The 10,407-nt window shown below is 33.2% G+C and overlaps 1 pseudogene; it reads right to left on the bottom strand.

The window, feature by feature from the left end:
* Positions 1-441: 441 nt before the first annotated feature.
* LOC149541606 (uncharacterized) lies at positions 442-2,213 on the bottom strand (annotated as a pseudogene).
* Between the last annotated feature and the right edge of the window lie 8,194 nt (positions 2,214-10,407).

The following is a 10,407-nucleotide window of genomic DNA, read 5'->3' as shown; positions in this document are numbered from 1 at the left end:
AACAAGTTACTGAGGTTGTTGTAGTTGAGGTTGATGTTGTTGCTAGGTTTGTTGAAGTTGTGGTTGTTGTTGTGCATTGGATTGCTACATCTATTGCAAGCACCCTTGGCCCTAAAACTCAAAATCTATAAATGCATCAGGATTAGATGTAGATTCCAAAATTAAATATGAAACTTATGCTATCTTATTCTCCAGAGATGATCTTCTATTGTCTAAAAGACTCAAGTTCACCATGCCTCATTATATTGTATTTAGCCTCTTCCAATTTGGACTCACTATTCTATTTTTTCTCATTCACTTATTAACATTTCGCATCTATATTATTGTTTCTCACTCACATAAGTATGTTTTGTACATATTCACATCATCCAACATATTTTATTTGATAATGCCTATATATCAATCTTTTTATAATCACTCCCTTAGGTGCCTAATTCATCATCACAATTGCAATGTAGTATACATGTATGATAAAATATGTCCATGCTTGCAAAGATGTGTCCATTTTATCCAAAAAATTATAAACTGATATGTTTCCCTAGAAATATGTGAAGACTCTTCATGTTGTTTCCCTAACAAAAATGAGTGATGGAATTCATGTGCATAAGCATCATTATTACAAGAAGCCTACTCAATACGATATAAGCCTCTTTGAGAATCCCCCATTAACCAATTAGTTCTTGAATCAAGATCATAACTATATTGAGCCTGCCTATTGTACAGTCTACTATTCTACATTCTTGGTAGGTCTTTTTGAATTGAATAGTCAGATTCCAAGCTAGAAAAACTTCTAGGGAAGCCTCTAGTCACTTTTGCAGGAGCATATTCCTCATATCTATTTGTAGACCAACTAAGTTGTATTCCTCTCACATAATCCTCTAAAGTACTGGTATGTAGCCTCCCAAAACCCTCACTACCACTAGACCTTCTATGGTGACCTCTAACATAGCCTTCATCAACACTGGCTAATTTTCCTTAGAAACCTCTTCTCGTTTCCTACCCCAACTCATTTCCATCACTCGGGAGCCCTCTTGTCTCATATTCTCTATTACCACTATCAAGTCCTCCATCAAATGTTCTACCCAAACCATTTGTAGCATTGATGTGTCCAGAACCTTATTCTCACATATAACCATTATACTCAATCTCATTATCTATCATTAAATCCATTTTCTTTAAGGGTGGTGATGAAACAATCAGCTCCTTTTCAATCTTTCCTTTATCAAGTGCCTCTCTTTTTCTATCTTTATCAGACCTTTTGCTCTCAGATCTGGTCTTTTAAAACTTGTTTGCATCAAGTTTTCTTTTCTCAATCATCCCTTTGTTGAACCTCTCTCTCCCTATAGGTTCTTATCTTCCCTTTGCTCTCACTAGTGACTTTACTTTCTTACCATTCATATGATCATCTTTTCTTTTATCTAGAATATCCAGTTGATTTCCTAGAGATAAAGAATTAGTTTTTGATTTTGTCACATTGTCTTTGAGAATACTGGACTTGTTAATGGTCTCAAGTCCAAAAGCAGTGGATTGCTGATCCTTCTTTTCATGTTCTCCTAAACAAAGATTTCCTTCAAATGATTGCAAAGGTTTTGTTTCAGAAAACCCATGCTTCACTATTATTATATGATCTTTTAAATGTCCTTGATTTACTACAATTTCCTTGTGTACTAATGTCCAATTAGGTCGACTCCAGAGATAAAGTGGTGGTGCAATTGTATTCCATTGGCTTAGTTGATTGTCATCAACATCTACAGAATCTGGCAAATAAAATGACTAGGCAAATGCAAATCGTTGTGATAAGAACATAATCTAAGAGAAAAATTTCATAATCTTGCACAATTTATTGACAAGTAAACAAACCTCATCTCCCAATAGCTCTGGATCCTCCCAAACAAGATCATATCTTTCTAGTTTCTTGTCTAGTCTGTTTAGATAAGTTACAAACCAAAAAGATGAATACCAGCCATAAAATTCAATGGCACAGGTCAAAGCTTGATTCAAGGTGTGCTTATTTTGTGAAATATAATTCATACATTATAGAAAGCTTCTAGTATGTACATGTTCAATGACATTATGTAAAAAATAGAGATGACTAACCTTTTTGTTTCCTTTGGAACAATAAGTATGACTAATTTTGGAAGGAACTCCAAAGCCTTGTTGATAAATTTATTCATAAGGGCGGCATGGACACCAAATGGAGGATTCAATCCCATTATCTAAATAAATTTGAGTTATAACAAAACTAGAGGAAAACAAAGAATAACTTGGTGAAGTGCACAATTCTTGACTACTAGACTTTCTTATTTGTCCTATGTGGCTATATATAATTACATGATAGATCATTTTCTCACATTTATTATAGAGCAATGGGAGTATAGTATTACTTACCAATCTGAAACTTTTTAATCAATTCATCTTTCATCATAGTCATCCAATCTCGTTTCACAAACTCAAAATCATCCTGAAGATGTCAGAAACAATGCATACATATCAGACCAACATCATCATACAAAAATTATTCATTTTAGAGTTCACACTAAGTGATCAATTTAAGGCATAGCTCTAAGATATAGAATTTGAGTGATTCATGAGGCAAAAAATTTCAACTCGGCAAATACTCAAACACAAATGACGCAAAAAAAAATCAGCAACTTAGAAAGTAATATTATTTTAAAGAAACTTTTTATTGAAAACTTCAATTAAGAAATATTTTACATAATAATTTGATAACTTTAAAGAAATAATACATGGTTTTACAACAAAAACATGTGAAAATTGTATTCTAACAAGCATTATAATTTTTACCAATGTTAGCATTTTTACCCGTCTTTTTACATCTATAGAAAACTAAGAGTTAAAACTTTTGAAAACTCACCCAGCAAAAAAGAGCACTCAACAACTCAAAGGACTACTCAAAGCATTTACAAACTATAATCATTGGCATCACTGGATTTTAAAGTGCAAGCCCTAAAACCTTGCAAATGTGTTACTTCCTAGAACTACCCTAGTAGGATAATGACGGCAAAGAGTGTGCTCATGGCCAAGCCAATTAATATATGTGCCAGGCCATCATGTTCCAGTGCCACAAGTCATTTACATGCAAAATATGAGTTGCACCATGTTATTCTTTATAAATTCCAAGCCTGTGCTTAGCCCTAAACTGATCCAATCAACAATGTTCATGGAATTATTATTTTTTAAACGTGGAATAATCATCAATTCTTTCATGTCAATTCAAGAATAGCCCAACCAACACAGCTTTTTATGACATCATCACCCAAATAGTAGAACTTGTAAATTTTCCAAGAGGGGGCAAATCAAACACCTTGTGGTATGGAAAAATCACTTTTTTGAATCAATTCTATTGTGAGATACCTACTTCATTCATAGTGAAAGGATTACAGTTCTCAACCATTTTTTTATGCTATTTTTTTGAATTGCAAACTCTGGTCTATTTATATTGTCAAAACTTATATTGCAATTGTACTACACACTCTGATCTATTTGTATCATTGCCAGGAAAGTTATATTAGATAATTGTGCACAACTTTCATCCTCACTACTAAAGTTAACATGTTTTGCAATTGATATATTCTCCCACACTTACCTACAATACAAACTAGTTGACTCACTCTAATGTTGAATATTGATTAGATAAAAAGAGTAGCACTCCCGTAATCTACCTTTGTACTTATCCTTCACAGTAACACTCCTATAAGGTGTGGAAATTTTGATAAAATGTGTCCATGCCTACAAAAAATTTGATTTTCCATTTGATTTTATATTATTCACAAGAAAAATGAGGGTCCAAAAATTTTCCATTTGTTGTCAGAAATAATTAATAAGAATTAAAACTAGAAAGCAAAGATAATAAATCTCACTATGGAGGAGAAAAATACCTAATAAGTAATGATAAAAAACTTGAGATTGTATTCACTATAAATGAATGGTAAATCAATGAACTTGCAGTGAATGATATGATTCCTACTTCCAAGCTTGTCAATATCCTACCTAGATAAAAAATTGAGGAATCCTGCACCTAGATAGCAATAATCAAATTAACATAGAAGTATATTATTTTCCTATACAAGCTGCATAATTTTTGAGACTGAACTTTAAGTTTAATACATGAAGTCATAATTCTAGGATGATTTTTTGTGGATCATGTCTATATGACATGTAACTTTATTGATATAAAAGTATAACTTGCCTCTGCCAAACAAATGGCTATCCACCCTAGAATGTTTGGTATTGAGGCTGCAACTAGTGCCTATGTATATAAAGAGAAAACTCAAAAAAATATCAGAATCCATACAAGGGGCATCTTACTTCAGTTAATATTGAAAAGAATAAGTTAATTGATGTATCAAGCTATATTTTTCTTCAAAAATCATGAATTCCTAAGAACGTACCCCTTTTCTTCCAATATGATCAGCAAGTAGCCCACTAATCACTTAGAAACTCCTTTTTTTTTCAGTGATTGTTGATAGTACTACCACATTTATTTAGCTTTATATTTCGATTCATCATCATCCTTTAGTAATATCCCTTCAGCACTCAAATAAAGCATTTCTATTGTGTTTTCTTGTATTATGATGTTGAGTTCCATCTCTATAGAAGTCTTTAATGGCTATAGAGAATTATATGTACATTCGAGATCAATATTTATAGCTCTAACACAATCCATCACTATATTGCTAAAATCATTTGGTACTTGATTTAATGTACCATTGAAATTAACAATTTTAATTAGTTGCTTTAGGGCTAGAATTAGACTTAAAATTCCCTTAGCTCAATCTCATTTGTTGTTGTTTTTTTATTCTGTCTACTCTTTAGATTGTCCTAACTTACTCAAAATACTCTCCATCATGCATAAAGTTTTCCCTTAACCTTGCAAGAATCACCACAATTGGCAATATCATTTCTTGGTTCTTCCAATAGATTCCAACACCTTCCAATTATAGTGTCTATTGCTCTTACTTGTTTTGGTGCCTCTTACATTATCGAAGTAAGGCATCTAGTTTTTCTAGCTATACTAGAATGTAATGATATATCTCTTCTCATATTCAAACCTAGTTGAATTACATTTTTAATTACTATATGTAGTACTTCACAGATCAGAACCTAGGGCAAAAACCTAGTAAACATTCTTAACCTCCAAAGGAGGCTCCAAGACATAGAGGGCATGGCATCTTCATCGAACTTGATGCCATGTCTCACTACCATCTTATATTTAATGAAATGTAAATCTTTTCAGTCTTGTAGAGCTCATTATATAAGATAAGTCAATCCATCAAGTGTGAGGGTTCAAGTGTTGTCCTTGTCTCCTCTAATGCATGAATGAAGATAGGACTACAACCACCTGAAAATGAGAAATATCAAGTTTCTTCCTATGAAAGTTTCCTTTAGAATCTTGTCCAAAAACCTACAATTGAGAGTGTAAATAGCATGATTGCATGCTTTCACCTAAAGAAAGGTGGATAGTCTAGGCCATGGATCATGGTCTTTTTTTGTCTCTATAGTGGATTTGTGCTTCCTCTTTGCAGCCTTATTTTAACAACGATTAGTGAACACCCTCTTGAGCTTTGCATCCAAAAAAAAGTTGTCAAATTTCTTGCATCCATTTTTAGATCTCTAAGGTCTCATCTCTGGTCTTCATGAATTGAATCTAGGATTTGCTAGAAGAATCATTGATAAATGAAACATATTTGAATGAATCCAATTAAGAATCCTACTTGGTCCATGTTCACTACTAGGGAAATTGATCTCGGTATACTTGTCAAGTGCTTAACTCTTGCACTCTCATCTCCTTGATCTTGAATTTTGGCAATTCTTGCAAAATGCCTTTTATGGGAGGCAATGGTCTACAGTCTAGGTGGCCAATGCTTGTGCCAAAGTTTGCATAGATGGTGACAATTAAGCACTAGGGTTTCATGTTTGATTAGATTAGAAAGTGAGCTATAAAGGCCACCACTCTACATTTATTGGGCTAAAACTCAACAATATCTAATAATGACATTGATTTACAAACTCAACCACACTAGATGCTTGTTCTTAGTTTACTCAAGAACAAATGAGATATGATGGAGCTAAAGAACATCACTTCAAGACATGTAGAAGGAAACAACATTGTCTTTGTATCTGGATATGTGATGTAATTAGTTAGCTCCACCTATACACTATTGATTGTTTAAAAATTTTGTGAAAGGCTTCTCATTGAATGTCATGGCATAATGCTCCATTACCTACATACTAATTTAAGATAGAAATGTTATCTCATGGATAGATATGACACCACAAAGAAGGCTATCTCAAGATTGGATAAAAGCTCATCCACTATTGAAGCTTCTACACTCTCTGCAAATAGCTTTTGTTGCTCTTGCCTTTCCACTTCTTCTCAAGACATTGAGAAGTACACTTGTCATACTTGTGGAATTTGAAACAGTTGATATGGACAAAGTACTTATTCACTTGTTGAGAACCAAAATCATCCTTTCCACTCTTGACCTATGGTACACCATGCTTTAAAGATAGGCAATGTAGAGTACAAAGGGATGCATTTGTAGGATGTTAGGGGAAGGAAAGCATTTTACTCAAGGATTGCAGGGGACAACAATTCAAGAAAAGGGTAAAACTTAAAAAGATTAGGAAATGTTGATTACTTATTAAAAATTCATTATTATATACTTCATATATTTTATAAGTTTATATATGGCACAAATTAAAACAAATAGATCCCAAGATGCAAATAACCCTTTTAGTCTAGTATCCTCTTGTATGAAATAATTTTAAAGCTTCTCAAAAGTTGAAAACTCATGAAAATACCTCAAAAAGGAATCCCAACATGTTGCTAACCATTTATAGCACAATGATCCCTAGTTCATCCACACTTGCACTTTCATAGTAACATATCACTCATGTGGTATTGAGCTTGTATCTTGCAGAAGTGGTCATAGTTTGGCACCATGCATTGCCTTCATTGTTTTCTTCTCAATGATTGGGGTATCAAATTTTCATTGAATCTAGAATGAGTTTCTTTTCCTTGGTTGAATATTTTTGTTATGTTTGTCCAACTGAAGGACTAGTAGGAGCTTCAATCATTGTCTCCCTAAAACTTCAAAGGTCATTCTCTAGCAGCATCTATAATCTGCACTTCCAAAGTGTAAAGTTTGAAGTGTCCTCTAGATTGTCACACCCTTTGAGAATAAGGCTAGTCAAATGTGAAACTCTTGGAACATACCAAAACCAAATAGGTCAATTGGAAATAACTATGATCCACATCCTCTTGCAAGTCAAGATCATTTTAATCATAAAAGCAAGGAATCACACTTGTTGAAATCTTTTGCCATTTTTCTTTTATAGGGAGAGCCCACTCCATACATGGATCTCAATGATATGAGGTTATATTCTTGGATACCGTGAATTATAGTAGATTCCACACTCAGGAAATATTTTTTGCATGTTTTGAGATATACCCAAAATCATTAGTGAAAGGCTGGGGAATTCTCTCATGTTTCATAGAGCTAATCTTCAGTGATGTCAAAGCACATCATACTTTTAAGTCACATAGGACTAAGAGTGCCCCTCTTTAATGCTGTAGAAACCTTGGCATCAATTTCTTTAATGTTGTAAAAGTTTTTTCCTATGATAGGGCTGAAGAAATAATGTTATAGGTCATTTGTTAGCTAGGCTGGAAGAAATCAAATCATTTCATTGACAATATTGAGGCTTCTCTCAAGTGCCTAAAAATGAAATATGTTGCTTGGGCCTTATGTCTTCTCAACCATGGGGCACCAAATAGATTTCTAAAGCCTAGAAGACTTCCAAGTGACTTTTCATGATTGTCCTGCATGATGAGCAACCTGAGAAACTATTATAGCTTCTAAGACTAGCTAGGATGTTTGTCGCCAATTGCAACTTTCCTCATATACGCTAATGGGATAGAACTGATCTGTCATGAGTCAAGATTAAAGTGTGGTATGGCAAAGATAAATCACTAAATGATGAATTAAATTAGGAAGTTCTAGATGACCATGCATTTTCATCTGCTTTAGAGGTGATCATAGTAGTCGTTCCTTATGAGTCATTCATGGTATATTATGTTTAAAGTGTGCATTGTTGAGGAAGTTTGCAAGGGCCCTATATGGCTTTGAAAGTGTTTTTTTGAAAATCTACCCTACTGCTCTGAAAGTGTTGCTTTGGAAATGTCCCCTTTTTTCTGAAAAAACGAAAACAAATTTGGGGATGGGAAATTTGTGTCTTTGCATCCTTGTACTATCCCCAAGATGAGTGCAGGGGAAATTTAGTAGGGGATGCATCCTAGTGGAGTACTAGCTTAATTATCTTTATGGCGCCCAACTTCCATTCACATCTCAAAGAATCACCCTAATCCCCATTCGTCCCAAATTACCATTGTAGATAATCTAGGAAATTAAGATATTGATTAGTTGATTTGGCTAGCATACAGTCTCATGGTGTTGTGAAATGGTATGGTAGAGAGCATTTACATATTTCTTGTTGACAATGAATGGTGTAGTAAAGCATGCAATTTTAGCAAGCTTAATGAAGACTCCTATATATAATAATGTCTCCAAATTTTGTGATGACAAATCAGCCTTATGAATTTCTCTAACGATGTCCATTCAGACTCCAGATGAACATTCAATAAAAAATAGTTTGATGATTTCTCATTATGCATGCATGCATTTCAAACAAGTTGAATTTTCTAATGTCATTTTGTGTAATATTTGATTTGCACACTCACATGCACATATATACATACACAAAAAATTAAACCACACAAAAGTTTTTAGGTTCAGCTATAGTTGGTCCTAACTTCAAATAGTAGGGAAGAAAAATGTTTCAACAATCATGATAGTGAAGTCAAGAAAAAAAATTATGTCATAAATTTTGCCACTGTAATTAACATTGTAGATATCAACAAATTTAAATAGTCAAAAAATCATGGATAAATGTACAAATACACTGAACTAGTTCCAAAATTGCAAAAGCTGATAGACACACACAATAGTTTTTGTTGCATTTGCATTATGTTCCATAAAGTACCTTAAAAGCTTGAATCTTTTGAGGCACAAGTGAGTCTTCAGTGTTTCCAAGGCCAAGCTACCCATTTTCATTGCAACACCAACTTTGGAAACCCATATGGAACAAAAATATATATATATAATTTTTTTTTAGAACAATCAATATAATTAAATAAATATTGATTTAGAAACCCTGTATATTTAGCAATATATGAAGATGAGAACCCCATAGTAACACAAAAACACATAAATCATTGTGTTGTAGAATGAACAAAATAGTCATTTTGTGATAAATATGTTTGGTCATCCATTCCAGAGGCATTAATTCCTAGACTTGGGACACCTATATTTTGTTGTGGCATTGATGTCCTAGAGCTTGGTCTATAGAATAACCTACCAATGAATCCCATAAACTACCATCAATTAACCCACAAAGTGCAATTTTCTTATTTCTTAACTCATGGTATAATCTATCTAATACACATAGAGATCAAACAGTCCATTTCATGATCTTTCACATGGAGTTCAAACTATCCATTTCATGATCTTTCACATGGAGTTCAGACTATCCATTTCATGACCTATATGTTTGCATGTTCATTCAACCAATAGTCTGTTAGGTAGCTGCCTAGTTGAACATAGCAAGAAATTTTTTTTTTTTAAAACTACCCTAAACAAGAATTTTGGACTCTAGTAAAAATGGTAAAATCCTGAAAAAAGGAATGTGCATTGAAGATCCCTATACCTTAAAGGCTTCATTGTGAACCCCTCTTAAGTCTTAAAATTCAAAAAAGTGGCGAACCACCAAGATCGGCAACATAGTTTCATCCATAGCAAACCATTAAGTCTGACATTGATATAGGTCAAACAACAATTCCAGATGTATCATTCATAATATACACAATCATAACCATCTTATAATGAAAACACTCCAGCATCCATGATAATCAACATTGTAACAGTTTCAAACATAATAGACTCACAAATTTGTTCCAACTACAAATTTGACTTCATTCGTGATTACAAAGGATTCAAATGGAGATCTCATCTACAATTTTTTTCTAAGGAGGTGACAAACAAACTTTGGAATTCAACTCAGGAGTTACAGCTTTACAAGGGTTCAAGATAGCTTACTAGAGTTCTACTTGGTATATGGTCTATTTTCAAAGAAATGCTTTATAGGAATGAAAAATTCATGGCTCAAAGAGGTTTTAGTTCAATAATTTATATTCAAAGAAAGTGCATTAGAATAACATTTAAGAATTATTAGAAGATAAGGCTTACAATTGTAACATAGTCAACTTAGTGACAACTACAAGTTTTTTTTCCTAACTTATTAGTTTTCTATTTCTAGTGTCGAGGT

Source organism: Cupressus sempervirens, chromosome 8, assembly GCF_028749045.1.
Source record: "Cupressus sempervirens isolate cs-2001-9-10 chromosome 8, ASM2874904v1, whole genome shotgun sequence".
In the NCBI taxonomy this organism is placed as follows: domain Eukaryota; kingdom Viridiplantae; phylum Streptophyta; class Pinopsida; order Cupressales; family Cupressaceae; genus Cupressus; species Cupressus sempervirens.
The sequence above is the reverse complement of the archived record's forward strand: the minus strand, read 5'-3'. Positions and strand labels throughout refer to the sequence as shown.